The 15,903-nt window shown below is 34.8% G+C and overlaps 1 protein-coding gene across 1 annotated transcript in view; it reads left to right on the forward strand.

Annotated features, from left to right (window-relative positions):
- LOC122519562 overlaps positions 1-15,903 on the forward strand; it is a 234,192-nt gene that overhangs the window by 74,963 nt on the left and 143,326 nt on the right. Inside the window, exon 2 of the mRNA XM_043639091.1 lies at positions 2,187-2,274. The gene's annotated coding sequence lies outside the window, so the exon portion shown is untranslated. The remainder of the gene's footprint in view (positions 1-2,186; positions 2,275-15,903) is intronic.

Below are 15,903 nucleotides of genomic sequence, written 5' to 3' on the forward strand. Positions count from 1 at the left end.
TTCTTTTTCTCCTTCTCCTCCTCCTCTTTCTACTCATCCACCTTAACCTCCTTTTCCTTCTTCTTCTTCTTCTTCTTCATCGTTTTATCGAACTCTCGTTTAAACAAATCACGCTGTTATTTCGGCATTAGCAATACGAACAGGTAATTTTATCTTTCATCGATAGTTACCAGACGTTCTGTCATTCATCTTGAAGAGTCTTTACGTTCGATTTTTCTTAACGATAAAACTTCTATCACGCTACAACATAGAAATATCTATTAACTACGGAATAGTAAAGGAAAAAAGGAAGATAGAAAAAGAGAGAGAGAGAGAGAGAGAGTATGTTAGAAGTGAGAGGTTCAACCTCGTTCACGACTTAACGGTGTACGCGACTGATTTTCGGCTCAGGCCAGAATCGTAAAAGTGGTCATATCGGTGCTCGTAAAACACGATCCTACATCGACGTGCGAGGGTTGAGGCCAATTAAAGTCGCCAGTTGGGAAAGAGTACTTTGAGAAGAGAGAAAGGAAGAGATAAATAAAGATACAGAAAGAAGGAGAGAGAGAGAGAGAAAGAGAGAAAGAAGAGACAGACAGAGAGAGTTGAACAAAGTGGAAAGATAAAAGAGAAAAATGCAGACACCTTAGTTGTAGAGTAACAAGAAGAGAATAAGAAGATTGGTTGATCTTAATTATGTTGTATATCGAATAAGCTGAGCTTTCTCTTTTTTATTTTTTTTTCTCTTTTATTTTCTACTATTATACATTACTATCATCCATCAATTTTTACGTTCTCTTAAAATTACCTTATTAGATCCTTTTTTTCTGTTAACGCTTTTTAAACTATAGCAGAAATTTTGTTCGACATTAAAAACACATTTTGGTAGTAAATTTGGTAGTAAATTAAAAAGATTATAGAAAAAGAACGAAGGGTTGTTATAAAAAAAATTCGTCATCTTTTCTCATCCCTTCAATTATAGACGTATATCATCCCGTATTCAAGGACAGTTTCATACTCGGCGGTATTTCATTTTCCCGTTCCAGATTGGTCCCTTTAAAGTTCGTGTCGTTAAACTTTTTAATAGCTCATCAAATAATACAGTTACCGTACGCGTATTTATCGTAAGGTAGATATTCAGTTGGAAAAGTTCTCGTTATTTCGCGTTGATTGCAAGAACGGTCGCATTTACCACTGGTAGAAGAGATATCGTATAATACATAATTAGTATAGCTTTCGCGTAAGATCTTGGTCGATCAATTCGTGTCGGTATTACATATATACTTATCTCTAGGTTATCCTTAAGACGTTGCCGGTGGCGTTTCGTTAACGAAGGTTTCGTATTTCTAAAGGGTACAGATAATCATGGGATGAATTTTAAAACAGCTTTACTAAATACCGGTATAACGTTCACGTTAACTCGGAAGCGTTAACCCTTCTATCTATCTATCCACTCCACTATCTCTATCTCCCTTTCTAAAACTCGGTTTATCAATTATTTCTCATTAGCGACTAGCTCTCGAAAGCTTTAAATTTCTCAAGAAGCTTTGCTTGCGAATCTGGTAAGCTCTCCACGGGTTCTCTCGGTATACCAAATCAACGATGAGTAAGGTACTTATATATCACTTAATTAAAGGACAAACATGTTGCTCTCGTCATCAGCGTAGATGAGGTTATTATGGAACTTACAGGGAATGGCAACGTGCCGTTCTCGTTCTCTTCTTCTTGTCGAAACCGAAGAAACGCGCTAGCTGGTTGATTGGTTCCTTGACTGGCTGGTTGGTTGGTTGCTTGCTTGCTTGCATCATATATAGAATGAAGGAAGGAAGGAAGGAAGGAAGGAAATTCTACGATGGAAAACGAGAGATTCTGAACAACATCGTTTTCCACGTCGCTTCTGTTTCTCTATGCTAAACGATCGCGAACGTCGCCGAGGAGAGACTGCGAAATTAGCGAGAGAATAACGAGCGAACGTGCGTCGGAAACAACTTTGACGTAGCTACCTAGAGTACGCGCTTATTCTTACCAAGAATGCTTCGGGCTTGATAGTAGAGCTCGTAAATCGGGCTAATTCGCGTAAGAACGAACGAATGAACGAACGAACGAACGAATGAATTTTCGACTTCGCGCGTTAACGGATTAATGAGCCGAGTAATTCGACTTGATTACGCTAACTATTAACAACTTTTACATATTTTCTGTTTCAGAAGGATCCAATGAAAGGCATCGCCATAAGAATTCCAAGTCAGGATAAATATGTTCTTCTGGATGACCGAATAACCATTGGATAAACATGTAAGCTAGATGTTCATTAGATTTTTTCAATAATAGATTAAATTACAGGAAACCGATTGATGGCATTACAAAAATTATTAATTTGTTATATATCTGATAGAAGATTTTATAGTTTCAACATTTATTATACGAATAAATATGTTGCGTTTTACAAAAAAAAGTTACAAAATTAAAAAAGATATATTATAATTTTTACATATTCATCAAAGCCTGCAACGTGTACCGTTATTGATACACATGGCCAGGTAATATGACACTTGCTCAAACCGTTTACCAACAAACTAGTCGATGAAAAAGGCATAAAGCAAGACAAAGAAAAGAGATCACCCGACGTGAGACTCGCCGTGTTCACTTTGCATTAAGATTCATGTTTCTGTAAAGTTGTTCGAGAAATATGAAACTTAACGCGAGACGAGTACAGCGCCAGGGGTTTTCTTTATGTAGAAAATCTGATGGAGAATTAATAAAGCGAGGAGGGGAGTGGAAAGAGACGAAAGAAGAGGTATATAGTATGGCCTTGCAATGACGATAAGAATAGCCGGAGAAAGAAAGAGAGAGAAAAAATAAAAATAGTACGGTCGTGCTATAGTAGTGGATCGTAGGAAAGAGGAATACATTTGCGAAAGCGAACGAACGAACAAACGAACGACACGATGCCCGTGTATTTTAAAGTTGCCAGAGCAGTTAGATATACGAGGAGAAGCAAAGTCTTGAAGGGAATCCCGGTACGCGGTGGTAGTGGTGGTGGTGGTGGTGGCCCTGATATCTCGGGTCACTCACGAATTCATAGCATCTCTCTTTCTCTTTTTCCTTCTCGACCCTTTCCTCACTTCGCTTCGGCCTCATCCTCCATCAGGCCGTTCTATTTCTCTCTCTCTCTCTCTTTCTCTCTTCTACTCTCACAGCCTATTTGTCTTCTCCCCTACTCTTTCTCCGTATGTAATTCGGTCGCAACAGCACATACCGATTTAGTAATGCTCGCGAGGATTTTCCTTCGGGGCATGCGAGCGTTTTCATAAATTTTCAACAACGTCGTTCTTTCCCTTCCCTCTTTAATGACAGCCATAAGCGCCGTTATCGTACGAGACTACGAATTTTCAATCTTCACGATTTTACGTTTCCTTCCCTTTTCGTACGAAAGTAGAGATAAGACGTAACAATTTCTGTGTATAAACGTTATGTGTGCATGCATACATATATCTATGTGTGTTTGGGAAAAAGAGATAAAGAAAGAAGGAGAAAGAAATAGAAAAAGAGAGAGAGACGACTATTTCAATGATTCTCTATGCAAACATTTATTCATCTCGACGATCACCGGTCTTCTACTTTTCTCGAAAAGGACTAGCGTATTTATAAGCACCGTAAAATTCTTTACTTACGGTACCCGCTTTGTTTCAACTGTCACAGTCCACGAATGGGTTTTAATTAAGTTCCTCAAGATGAGTTTACGAAGGGTCATGGAGAAAGAGACACAAAGAAAGAAAAAAGAGAGAAAGAGGAAAATAAAGAAAAGGAGGATAATACTTCGGTCGTATAATAATTACGTTCTACTTGTATGTATTATACTAAGGAGGATTTAGGTCAATATCCTGGCGTGAATCGGCTTCTTTAACTGTACATATAGAAATAGACTTATATACATACGTACAATCGATCGAAAGTATTCAACTTGATTTGACTGCGATTTCGTGGAACTGCTCGACCGTAGCAATCCTCCTATAGCCGTTCAAACAGTGGTTACATGTAAAAGGATGATCGCTTCTGTGACCCAGATTAAGGTCTTGCACTTTCAAGAATAAGAGTCAGAAAGTGATAGATAGATAAAGAGAGAGAGAGAGAGAGAAAGAGAGACAAATCCGTATGTGTAATCGAAACGTAACACTAAACTCCTTAGAAACTTACCCTCTTATCTTTCCCTTCTCATTCTCTCTCTCTCTCTCTCTCTATTTCTTCTTCTTCTTCTCCTTTCTTTTACGTCATCCTAAAAATGTTAGTTGCATTCTCTTTCTCTGTCTTTTTTCTTTTTATTTTTTCGAACATCCTAGATATGTCAATATATTCTTTCCCTTTTCTTCATGAAGAATATTCATGCTCTCTTGTATTATGTATTATGCATTACGATCGTTTTGACATAGTGGCGAGAGACGTCAGAAAGAATAAGAAGGATGTTGCTCTAGTCTTTTACTTTTCTTGAGAGAGAGAGAGAGAGAGAGAGAGAGAAGAAGAGAGGATACACGCTTCCGGCATTTCTTTCGAGAAACGCGAGCCTACCTACCGAGCGTTGATTTTTCTACCTTGTTGTAAATCGTACGTGCTACTTTGTGTGTGCACTAACCGCGCGTGTTCCCATTCGCGAGACGCCTTACAAAGTTGTGTGAGAACCAAGTGAAAACGGGCTTGACGAAAAGGAGAACACGAACCTTATATAGGTACGTTCACATATATATATATATATATATATATGTATATATGTTTATAGAGGGATGTACGCCCCGTTGAAAACTTAGCCCTCCTTCCTCCCTCTTTTTTCTCCCCTTTCCTCTTTCCTCCATTCCATCTTTTACTCTTGCTTTCTCTCTCTTCGTCTTTTCCTCTTTCACACGTTCACGAATTTGCTCTTTGACGAGACAGGAACGCGAGGAGTGTCAATATTGAAGAAACATAGTTGCAAAGGAGAGAAAGACAAAAGATAGAAGATCATTTTTCGTTTGTACCGAAACGAGAGAATCGCTCATCTTATACGACTTTTCTTCTCTCTCTCTCTCTCTCTCTCTCTCTCTCTCTCTTTTTATTTATTTCCCACCCTATTTTTCTTTATTTCTTCTTGACGCTTCATCTTTTTCTCTCCGTACGAGCTGGTCGGTTATTATAGATACTCTACTTTCTTGACTTTGTTCCCTTTTTTGTTTTCTTTTCTATCATAGGGCCCTTTAAAAATGCGCAGGCGATATAAATATTATAATATAATATATAATAATATATATACGAAGTAATACGTTCAGCCTCGTTCGGTATTTTTTTTTATTTACTCACCGAGAGCGCAGGTACTTTCCCGTCAAAGACGCAATAAACCCTCTCAGCATCGGTGAGATTTTTAAGTACCCGCTGGTTGTAAAAGTGCTTCCTGAAGTGTACCGCGGCGCAGATGTGACCCAGTTTAAATAAAAATATAAATTCACGTGACGCGAATATGCGTATAAGCGAGAACGAAGGAGTCGTCGAGGGTTGGTTGGCGGCGAAAACCGGGGTAGGGGCTATCTTTTTTTTTTCTTACTCTTTTTTCCTTTCTTTTCTTTTTTTTGCCTTTCTTTCTTTTCCCGTTTTATACCTTCTACTTATTTACTTCCCTTTGTTCTTTTCTTTTTTTGCTGCTGCAGGTTTTTCCTTTCTTTTTTCTTTATTTCCTTTTAGTTTTCTATCTCCCCGTCTCCCTGTTTCCTACTTTTTCTTTCTCCATGTACGATTCCCAACGGCATAGACGTAGTTAGTTATGTCACATGGCTTGCATTTTAAAGAAGCAATGAGAGAACCACCGACTAACGACGCGTACATACTCAAACAGACGAGCTTCTCCCTTCATCTCTTCACCCTCGTACTTCGAGCAAAAGGTTACGTTTTGTCGTTTGCGGGAAATGCGAATATAAATACTCCACCGATGGGACGTTTAATATGGCCACTTTTCCTAAAGTTTTTTCGTCCAAACTTTTAGCTCCGTTTGTGCATAAATCTCTTGGAACTATGCATGTAAGTAATTACTGCTTCACCATTTGTTTTTTCTTCTTTTTTTTTTTTTTTTTTTATTTCTATTCTATACTTTTGATACATTTTTCCTTAATAATGTAAATTGTCGATGGTTTAATGAGAAAGCAATAAAGTAGTACGTTTGTATTAATTTTACGTGTTCTTATTTATACTTGTTCATTATTTTCAAAACAAGTTTTACGACACGAAGGTTAAAAAAGAAAGAAAGAGAAGGGTGAAAGCGGAAAGAAAACTTATTTCACAAGTAAAAGTTCTTTTTCTTTCTTATATATATGGTAGGAAGTACAGGTTCCTTTTTATTAGTAAGAACAATTACCGCAAAGTGCTTGATTCAATAAAACTTAGCTGGTCTTGTTTTGGGGCGTAATAGGAAGGAAAAAAGAAAATAAGAAGACGGAAAAAAGAGACTTGACGTCTCAAACGAAAGAGTAAATAAGGAAAGAGCACGAGATGATGAAATCGAATCTACCCGCGCTTTTCTATTTTTCCCTGGTGTCGTTTTCTTTTCCACCTGGTTTACTCGTGGCTCCAATTCGTAAGTTCTTTCTTATACGTAAAAAATAAGTAAAGCAAATCATTAGATTTCCCATAAGGTTTCAATTTTCTTTCCTTTTTTTTTCTTTTCTTCTTCTTCTTCTTCTTCTTCTTCTCTCGAATCTTAAATACGTCTTCGAGAAAAAATATTCCAAAATATCAAAAAGATTTATCTCGAATTAATAGTACGAGAGTAAAACGTGTACGCTAAGCGAGATATTTTGATACTATCGAACATCATCGATCGGATGTTATTCGGTACGCCGAATAATTGATGCTTCGTTACTCGAGTATACTCGCTTTTGCTGCGTTAGTTATCGGAAACATAACAAAAGAGAGAGAAAGGGAGAGATATTGTAGTCTTTTCAATTCAGTTATTCTCACGTGATGTTATATGCTGAGAGAGAACTGATTGTGAAAGATGAAAATCATTCGATCATTCAGAAATCTCATCAATTCAATATAAATCATTATAAATCATGAATGTTTATAAACATAATAGAATTGTTATAAATCATCATTTCTAACGATAATCATTCGATCATCATGAATAATTAATTCTAAAGATCATTATTTAAATTCTTAAGTGATAGTGATCGATGGATCGATTGACATCACATTAATTCCAAATATCGTCGTCCGTCGTACAATCCCAATTCATTATTCGGGTTGTCACGTTCTAATTATCGAAGGCCGGTTCCCCGTGCGTATGATTATCATCCTAATAATCCTTCTACAAATTATTGACTAACTATCGTTAAGTAATACCGCGTTTTCGCGGAAGATTCGATAACGTTTTGACGTATGAATTGATATCGGTGTGTTGTATTGGTACCAATTGAACGCACTATTTATTGTCCAACCTATCGTAATCCTCGTTACTAACGTTAATTATCCTTCTGATTTCGGGACGTAATTAATACTGTTATTCCTTCGGTCTAAATCTTATCAATTTCGGAAAATCTCGATCGAATAACTCACAATCGATTCTCCAGTATTATAATCAAGTTTCGCGTTAGGTTGATATTAAACGTCAATGGGGAAACGTAACGCATTTGTCCGAGCGCGTACACTCGAAATTGCAATTCTCTTGTAAATGCAGAAATCGATCGGTCTTCCTCTATTATAATAGATTTCATTGTTTTGGGCCCAGTAGATTGGAAGATCGATCGGGAAGATCCATCCGGTTTGGCATTGAATTGTTGCTAATTATCTTTGGTCCAATTCGTGGCTTTGGAAACGATCTCTGGTTATACGTTGTATTGTGTCAGCTCTTAAGTACGCTTTGCTAATTATGTTATCCCGATAATTACTATACATTATCCCATTGATTTCTATGATACCAAATTCATTGATTACAAGTATTCTATAAGTTAAATATATTCAAACCTTCAAGAAAACCTAAATAATTTTGAATAGACAAAAAAAAGGCTGTCGTAGGAAATTAAATAATCTATCTGTAAACAATATAATCGTGAATTAAATTCATCAATTCTCGTTAAAACGATCGCGAAGTCGTGAAGTTGTCCTTGCGTCTAACCCAATAACACCGTCGAAAGTTCCGACGAAATTTCATTTCATTTCATTCGCTTCGATCTCGAATTACTATGACGTAATCCATGAGAGATTACAAACTCGCGAATTTCGACTTATCCTCTTTGTTCTGCGATTCAAAACCAACAACCGAGATAAATTCGCGGAACACGAGGAATTACGCCTCGTCGTGTCCGGTAGTAAAGCCATTGCTTTTCGAAGTGATACGATAGAGGTGGTGTGCAATTCGAGTTGAACGACGTTATGCGCACTACGTGGCTTACCGTTTCTTCCAAAGATTTATCGCCCTTTAAGAACAGACCAATTCAATTACGCCGAGCGACTATCTTCGGACATTCTAACTTTGCCCTTTCCCTACCTATACTTTTTTTCTTTCTTTTTCTATCTATCTATCTATACAATAAAGACAGAGAGAGAGAGAGAGAGAAATAGATAAAGAGTATATATATTTCTCTCTCTCTCTTTCTTTCTATCTATCTTTTCATCCCCCTCCCCCTCTTTCTCCAATTCGTGCACCCTCGCGAACGGGCGAAAACAAAGATTTAAGCCGGTAATGTGGGGAATCCTGTCCAAGCCGGATGGTATAATGGCATTACCAGGGAATTACAAGATAAACAGAGATTATCTCTTTTCACGGACACGGCTTTTTCTCTTTCTCTATCACCCAACGCTCCCTCTCTCTCTCTCTCTCTCTTTGTTCTTATTTATTTTTTTTTTACACTATCCTCATTCTATCTCTCTCTTTTTCTTACTCTCTTTCTCTCTCGTTTCTTCTGATTCCTCTTTGCATTCTCTCAAGCAGCTTCTGTTTCTCTTTTTCTTCTTTTTCTTTCTTACTCTTTCTCAATACTATCCTTTTCCTTTCTCAACTTTCCTTTGCGATTCAAGAAGCATTCTTTGATTCTTTCATCTTGTTCCTTTCTTAAGAATCCTAGTGTTTTCCTTTTTTTTCTCTCTCTTTCGCACTTATACGATGTAAATGGGTTTTGATATTCGTTATGAAGAAATTGTCTTAACGACAATTCATGATAGCAATGTTGAAAAATCGTATTCCTACGATCTATTGTTTAATTTTCTCATTTTTTCTTTTCCCCCATTATTTTTCTATTCTCTTTGTACCAAATTTTTGTACGCAATATCTAACTTCGAGGAATTTTTGTGATTTCTTTCTTTTTTTTCTTTTTCTTTTCTTTTCTTTACTCGTTCTATATTTTTCCTCAACGATGAATTTTCACCCCTTTTCACTTACTAACTCGTTAAATTCATTGCAACGACGGGGTGGACGAAAAGTTGGAATACTTTTATTCGCTAGGACCTCTATAAAGATTTTAGGGGAAGTAAACGAGCGAAAATATAAATTGTTTAACTCACCCTTTGAATGCGTGCATATATAATATAGACTAATACATTAAAACTAATAATTATTAATAATTTGATAAATATTGTGTGTCATATGTTTGAATAACAAAGAGTCTTTTGTTATATTTTCGTTCAACTTTTTTTTTATAAGTAAGATATTTTCATTTAAATAATGAAATAAATAATGGGAGAGAAAAATTGGAAAGAAAAAGCAAGAGGGGTTGGGGGCAGACGTTTGTTCAGAACCCTGGGGACTTCTGCCGAGTCGATACAATCTGATAACTTATTTATCATTCGGTAAAGTTCACCTTCACTGTGCACACCCTTCGTTCAGTTTTCATAGAGTCTTTATCTGACTCTCTTTACCTTTTCCTCCCCTCTTCGTTACTTTTTCCTTCTTCTCATCATCTTTTTGCTTCACACATCTTCCCAAATTATTTTTCAGAAAATGTTTTCATGTGATATGTACAAGATTGAGTCAAAGTTGTGTCAGGGTTGCGTCAGGGTTTTGTTAAATTTTCGTGAAGATTTTGTCATATATGTATTGATAATCACACAAAAGTTAAATATATTTAAGTATTAATATTCATCATTTTTCATTTTCTTATAGATAAATTTCATTTATTTATTATAACGTAAAATAAACATGATAAAAAAATGGTAAATGGAAAAAAAAATCGGTACTTTTACAATTTATCTCAAAGTTTCATGTTTACATTTTTTTCTATAATTGGAAAAATACATATCATACTTTTCAAGAAATTGTTTTGTATAATGGTATGTATTTTTTTAACAAATTTTGGATATTACTAAATATATTAAAAAATGAAAAATTATAAATACTAGCACATAAATAAAAATTACAAATGAAGTTAAAAATAGTGAATGGTACTTTTGCAGCGTTTTGCAGCTTGATTTATTTTTTTTCGGTTTTACGAATATAATATTTGAAGTATATATACATATACGTCCTTTTACGATTAGATACTCGGAAAATTTTAAAAACTAGATACGAGGAAAGTTTCGATTACGAGTTCAAACTAGTTAACTTCAAATAAATTTAGTTTAATTAGAAGAAAGTCTTTAATTTAATTAACGAACGTGACACAAACACGGAAGAACTGTAGACGCGTTATATTTTCTATAGTACTGGCTTTTGTTCTATGCAGGAGATATGCGTACAAAGTCCATTCATATTTAATCCAAGCCGAACGAAAACGTAACGTTTGTTGTAAGTAACAATCTGAAAAGGCTTATAGTCGGAATAAAAATAATCGTTTCTTTCTTAAATGAATATTTTGCAATCAGTAAACATAAATATAATTTTTTTTTTAAATAAAATATTTATGAAATTATAATTGTTTGGAAATTTTGACTAGTGTGCGATCAAATTTTGATTTCAATTTTTTTTTTTAATATTAAAAGCTTGCATTCACTTTTATAATATTAGTTCTTATCAACTTTATCGTATCAAACTTTATTAACTCTCTCTCTCTCTCTCTCTCTCTCTCTCTCTCTTTCGAAGTAAGAGGATTCAGTATAAAATAAGAAGAGTTTCAAATTACTATTATTTACAAGTAAAGACTACCTATAATTAGTAGGAGTATTTAAGAATATGATACTATTAAATACTTACCAAGATTATACATATTCGTACAATAATTTTAGGGATCAATAAGATTTAGTTTTTTAATTATTTATGAGCATAAATTACTATGTAGAGATATAAATAGATATAATTATAAAAGTAGTTAGTACAAAATGAGAAGATGCATATCTTTCGTAAATAAGTACGTAATAATTGTCAAATCAAAGAAATTAATAATTAATCTGTTGAAGTATTTAATATCTTTCAATAATAAAAGATATTCATTCAGTCAGTTTATTTTTAATTTAATTAATATATTTCGAATGAATATATTTAAAATAGAATAATCAACAGAAAAGAATACTGCTATATAAATACCTCGAAAACTTGGATAAATTTAATCCCTTATATATAATAATATATAAAATATTTAATTGGATTTTTTTTTCTCAAATACTCTGGGATTAATTAACGTGCCAAGAGGTCGAGTTATGCCGTTCAATTATCATGCCAGGCGCGTTTGGTTCATCTGTATGTGTATGGGGGTTATCATCGTATATGTACCAACAGAGTGATAATATATAATAGTACGTATAATGAATGTGTAATTAACATAAACTTATGATTTTGGATAATATCTATTCCTAATAAAATTTAATACAGATTAAACGTAATAGGTGTTAGCAAGAAATATGTACACAAGTGTATTATACTCGAGTAGGTATCAATAACTACGGTCTAGGTAAACCTGGCGACCATCTGTATAGAACATGTATACATACCGTAAACGCAAGGGTATTGCACCCAAACAAAAGACAGCATGATGGTTCTCCTAAAGTTATTCAGCTGTTAATCTATTTTCGTCTAGCTAACGGTTAAAATGCATTTTATCTATACAAAAATACAGAAAGATATAATATCAATTTATATTTAATCGATGTTTTTCAATATTTTACATCAAAATTTATAGATAAATATTACATTCCAATTTGTACGTTTCGTGAATAAAAATTCACTGTCTTTTTAAGTACCCACGTGTATCAACATTTTACAATCTTTTTTTTACTTTACATATACATTTTCTTAGGTACGCATGAATCGAATTTTACGCACACATTATATTAATTCAAATAAAGTTAACTTTTTATGTCTCGTAGTCTTTATCTTGTTTAAACTAAAAATTATATAAAATGTAAAATTTATATTATAACTTATATCAAATTAATTCGATGCATTTATATTAAATTATTTATAATCACCCACCATTTTATAACATTTAAGTACTTATGAAACATTGAGCAACTAATCAAAATAAAAATTATTAGTAAGCAGATAATGGCAAAATGAACATATGTATTTGTTTTTAAAAAATCATCGAATTAATTTCTACACTTAATATTTATCGAACATAATATTAATTTTTCCATCAAATATAAAATTCATTTTAATTATTAATTTATTCGAATAAAGATGCTATAAAAAAAATTATACAGAAAATTGTAGATTTTGAAGAGCTAATATTTATATAAATATCTCTTTAAAATAAAAGGTGCATAAATTAAATGATTAAAATCAAATGGTTGGTCATCAATGATCAACAAAAATGATAGCGAGAAGCGCGTTTAAATCGTGGACGCAGTTGCTAGTGAAATTTACGATCGTTTCGATAGGAAAACTCATGGTGGGGTAAACGAAATTGTAGGGTTGCTCGAAGGCGTGAATTCATCGAATACCAAAGACGAGTTCTTCCACGATTCCTTCTTTCAACGAACCATTTTCTTTCTTTCTCTTTCTTTCCTCCCCTATTTCTTTCTATTTTTCCTTCACTCACGACGTTTTCTTCCGTGCGACGAAACGACGGCACTTTGCAACGGTAAAACGAAATAAAAGAAGTTGCCGAGCATGGCACAGGTATTTTCAATCGATACAAAGGCCTCCACCTCCTACTCCTCCTTCTTTTCCTTCTCCTCCTTTCCAACGTTTCCTCATGGCTCCTTCGTGGCTCGTATTGCCTCGGTCCTTACGCCTTTCGATCACTATGGCACGTTTGTCGAAGCGAATTACATTGTTATCTTCCTTTGTTTCTTTCTTTTTACGTCTTGTCTTGTTTCTTCTCTCTCTCTCTCTCTCTCTCTCCCTCTCTTCCCTTTTTTCTCTCTGTTTCTATATTTTTTTTTCGATCGAGAGTTTTCTCCTATACTTTTTTTCCGTATTCTTTCTTCGGAATAAGCTCGGGTACAGTTGTTTGACGTTATTGTTACGAGAACTTGCCCAACAACTATGTAATGTTTCATTAACAATAGAAGAAAGTATGAGAGAAAGAAAAAAAAAGAAAAAAAAATACTGGTGTGTGTACTTATGTACGCACGTAAGAAGTTATACTTCTTTGCTCTACCAAAACGAACATAACCTCAATAACCTCAAAAATAACTTCAAAAAAAAACTTCAAAGAAAAAAAATAACTTCAAAAAAAGTAATTATTATTATATATATATATAAGAAAGAATAAAAAAAAGAAAAAGAAAATACCAAAATATAGATATCAGTCCACACTAAATATAAAAGAGATATATCGAATAACTTTTTGCGTCAACGGCCATGGCGCGGTTACAGCATTAGTTCTCGCTCGATCATTTAAGTAAAGTAGCGTTGCGTACGATTAGTATTTGGATGGGTGACCCGCTTGAGAAAAAAAGGGGAAGAAGAAGAGAAGACAACTTCATGCCGTATACTTGAAATCGCTTTGCCGCGCGTCGTAAATACCGACAAACTTCATGGTATCGTTTTTCCAGACTCTTGAAACAAAATCACTCCCCATTACATTTTCCCCAACGCGCCAAAAGAAGTATAACTTCAAAAAAGAATCAACAAAATATTTATTCGAAGAAGAAAAAAAAGCACTGCAATTTTCTTTATCTCTCTCTCTCTCTCTCTCTCTCTCTCTCTCTCTCTCATTTATACCTCTAATAGCTACGAACATAATTTTATTCAATATCGATTTGAATATAAACTATAACATCCCTCTTCAACCCCCTCTAACGATATTGTCAAAGGCATGCTTAAGGAATACAGATTGAACTATCATTTCCATTTATCCCTACCTACTAGAGTAAGTACTTACTTTAGATGGAACAAGTTACTGACGAGTTACAAGAGAGGGAGAGAGAGAGAAAGAGAGAAAGGAGAAAATTAATTCACGAGCGTGTCGTCGTAATACGGATGAGTTCGAACATCGTTCATACATCAATTAAGTTATCGCTCCTTCGGGGTGGTAAGTAATATCAGGGTGACCGAACGTGGTTGCTTTTCCGATGGATATTCTCCCGTAAAGTTGCTTCGAGCATCATCTTCTTCTTCTACCTTTCCCACATCTTCCACGATCTCCCTCCTTGATATCCTCTCTCTTTTTCTCCCACTTTAGGAGAGGAGAAGTCAGCCGGTGCTATTAAGATGCGGGTACTCCTGCCACCTCAAACATTCAAACCCCTCCTCCCCCTCTTCCGAAGCACTTTCTTCTCTACTCTATTTCTCTCTCACTCTAACACTCCCTTCTCTCATTTGAACACTTTCTCTCTCTCTCTCTAGCACTCATTCACTCTATTACAATTTTTCTTTTTCCCTTTCTCTCTTACTAGCTAAGAATCTCTTTCTTTCTTTCTTATTCTTTCTCTCTATCTGTTTCTGTCTTTCTTACTCACTAGCTTTCTCCATCCCAAGCAAGGAAGTAAGCAAGCGTCGATCGATCGATCTTCATTCTGTCACGCTGCTCGACAAGTCGACACTTTGGTGATGCTCTCACCCTTCGGCACATCTCAAGAGTCGTCTCCTCAGCGCTGTTCCGAGGCCATTTCGAGTCAACGATCCGGTCGAAGTCGAAGACTTTACAGAGCGGCTTTTAAGGAAGAAACCCTCGATATTATGTCTCGTTTGTTTCTTTTTCTTCTCTACGGAGAGAAAGAAATAAAGAAAAAGAGAGAGGGAGAGAATGAACACTCATTCTTTTCTCTTCCATTCTTACTATTCTTACGTTTTTAACGTTCAAGAACTATACGTTTATCTTCGATATTTACGTTATATTTGTTCTTTGTATACATTCTATGTATTTAATGACAAATATAGATGTATCTTGACGTTGATATTAATGGATCTTTCATTTTCTATATTTCTTCTATATTTTTACTCGTTTCTCTCTCTCTATCTTTATAAATATAATAGAATTTTATCGATTAACATGTGTGTTTAACTGTTATATAGATTGAAGATAATATTATTTTGAGTAATAATTTGTTTGGTTGTGTCGGAATATATAATATTTATACAACGAGTCATAGGATTATTCGTACCTGTGTTCTATCGTTAATTTGTAATAATTCATATTTCTATACATAGAATCCAGTTTTAGGATTATTAAACTTTCAAATTAATATAAGTTTGATTGCAGAATAACATTTTACTGCCAATACAGTAGTGGTACGAATATTCCTGAGACTCACTGTAGAAAAGTTTGGAGAAGTTTAATTCTAACATTTAGACGTTATTCAACTCAAAACAAAAAACACAATCTCCCTCTCTCTCTCTCTCTTTTTTTTTGCTTAACGACAAATCGATATCGATCAGGAACATTACCCTGGTCGATTTTTTGAAACTACGCGTGTCTTAGACGCGGTGGTACGAGCTGTAGGGAGCTGTCAAAGATGGCAAGAGTTAGGGAAAAGGAGTAGAAGAAGGAAAATGAGAAAGTGGAGAAGAGAAGGAGAAACGAGTGGGGGCTAGGGATTGGTTGTAGGAACTCACAGGTATTCCCTCGAAGACGCTCGTTTCGCTTCTCCAGT

Source organism: Polistes fuscatus, unplaced genomic scaffold (genome assembly GCF_010416935.1).
Source record: "Polistes fuscatus isolate 324 unplaced genomic scaffold, CU_Pfus_HIC Scaffold3, whole genome shotgun sequence".
Lineage (NCBI taxonomy): Eukaryota > Metazoa > Arthropoda > Insecta > Hymenoptera > Vespidae > Polistes > Polistes fuscatus.